The sequence below is a fragment of the Gastrolobium bilobum genome, unplaced genomic scaffold (assembly GCF_033153095.1).
Source record: "Gastrolobium bilobum isolate Gb01-03AN ecotype WA unplaced genomic scaffold, APGP_CSIRO_Gbil_v1 utg2174, whole genome shotgun sequence".
Lineage (NCBI taxonomy): Eukaryota > Viridiplantae > Streptophyta > Magnoliopsida > Fabales > Fabaceae > Gastrolobium > Gastrolobium bilobum.
The window spans coordinates 170342-172614 of NW_026895675.1; the positions used below are offsets into that span (position 1 = coordinate 170342).

The 2273-nt window shown below is 41.9% G+C and overlaps 1 non-coding gene across 1 annotated transcript; it reads right to left on the bottom strand.

Annotated features, from left to right (window-relative positions):
- Positions 1–384: 384 nt before the first annotated feature.
- On the bottom strand, positions 385–491 carry LOC133289156 (small nucleolar RNA R71). Its single transcript, XR_009748462.1, has one exon. It is a non-coding gene; the product is annotated as a small nucleolar RNA R71 (small nucleolar RNA).
- Between the last annotated feature and the right edge of the window lie 1782 nt (positions 492–2273).

The following is a 2273-nucleotide window of genomic DNA, read 5'->3' on the forward strand; positions in this document are numbered from 1 at the left end:
CCACCACCACCACCACCACAGAGGACACTGGGAGAGTACATGACTCCTGCAGTGATTCCTCCAATTGGGAGTGTTGTGCGCCCAACAGTGGAGCCCAACAACTTTGAATTGAAGCCTGCTTTGATACACTTGGTGCAGAAGGATCAGTTTGCTAGAACCAGTGCAGAGGACCCTTACCTACACATAGAGAACTTTCTGTTGTTGAGTGATACTGTGAAGATAAATGGTGTCACAAGAGATGCAATTTTGTTGAGACTATTCACTCATTCACTGACGGATGATGCAAGGAGATGGTTGCAATCATTGCCACAAGGAAGTATAACAACTTGGGATGATCTGCAAACCAAGTTCTTGCAGAGGTTTTTCTCAGCATCCAAGAGGGCTAAATTGAAGGATGAGATTACAAGCTTTAAGCAGAAAGAGTCAGAATCCATTTATGAGGCTTGGGAGAGATTCAAGACTTTGTTGAGGAAATGTCCACAGCATGGAATTGAGGCATGGCAACAAGCAGCAATCTTCCTGCAAGGAATGACCACTAACACTAGAACCTTGGTGCATGCCACTGCTGGTGGATCATTGACTACCAAGACTCCTCAAGAAGCCTTGGATATCTTTGAGTCATTGGCATCTCAGGAATTTGATAATGCCCCAGTGGCTGACAGAAGGACAGGAATCATCAGGTTGGATGGGTATGATGCTCTGTTGGCAAGGAATGGTCAACTGATGCAGACACAGAGACAACAGCAGCAGCAGTTGGATACCCTTATTAAGCAACTCTCTTCACAAAAGGTAGCTTCCGTGGAAACCAAGAGTGTATGTGCTATCTGTGGAAAAGGCCATGTGACAGAGGAGTGTGATTATGGGGGATCACCAGAACAAGCAGAGGTGAATGGAGTGTGGTATGATCAGAATAATCACAGGAACTACGACAATCAGGGAAGGAATGTTTATGTGCCACCATGGAAGAACAAGAATCAACACCCAGGATTCAGTTATAGTTCCAACCATCAATTGGACCCACCATTACATCCTCCACCACCACATATGAAGGAGCAGTCAAGTGATCCTGCTGCATGGGAGAAAGCGTTTGCTCAGTTATCTAAGACAACTCAGGATTATATCCAGGGGTCTAATTCATTCAAGGAAGAGACAACTGCATTCATGCAGGAGACCAGAACTTCTTTCAGAAATCAGGAAGCATCAATCAGAAATTTGGAGACCCAGATTGGTCAATTATCAAGACAGATATCAGAGAGACCACAAGGTAAATTTCCAGGTGATACATTAGTGAATCCTAAGGAGCACTGTAAAGCAATTATGACAAGAAGTGGGTTGGTACTTCAACCAGTGAAAAAGAATGTGGAAAATAAAAAGAATGAAGAAGAGGTTGTGGTTGAAGATGTAGTCTCTGATGATGAAGTAGAGAAGATGAGAAATGAGAAAAGTGAGAAGGAAGTAGTTGTTAGAGATGTTATAGTTGGAATTGAGAAAGAAGAGGAAAGGAAGGACAATAAGAATGAAGGAGAGGTAGAAGTTGGTAAAAATGCTTCCCCACAAAAGATGATGAAGTGGGAAAAGAAGAAGATGGCTGACAAGAAAGAACAGCCAGTTATTTTATCTCCCTATGCTAAAGTTCCCTACCCTCAAAGGTTGAAGCAAGAGATTCAGAAACAGCATTATGCAAGATTTCTGGATATCTTCAAAAATTTACAAATTAACATACCATTTTCTGAAGCACTGGAAAATATGTCTCACTATGCAAAGTTCATGAAGGATCTTCTTACTAAGAAGAGGAAATTAACTGATGGTGAGACAGTGGCCCTAACAGCAGAGTGTAGTGCCCTAATCCAGAAGAAGCTTCCAACAAAAATGAAAGATCCTGGAAGCTTCAGTATCTCTATTGCTATAGGAGATGTGGAGGTGGGAAAGGCATTGTGCGATTTGGGAGCCAGTATAAACTTGATGCCATTGACAGTATGTAGAGCTTTGGGAATCAACACCTTGAAGAAGACCAATCTTATTCTGCATCTTGCAGATAGATCTATCAAGAGGCCTGAAGGTGTGGTTGAAGATGTCTTGGTCAAGGTAGACAAGTTTATTTTTCCAGTGGATTTTGTGATTCTTGACATGGAGGAAGAGGATACATAAAGTCCTCTATTGTTAGGAAGACCCTTTTTAGCAACTGCAAGATCTTTGATAGATGTTGAACAAGGAAAGTTGTTGCTAAGGGTGGATGAGGAAACAATCACAATTGATGTATTTGAAACTATCAA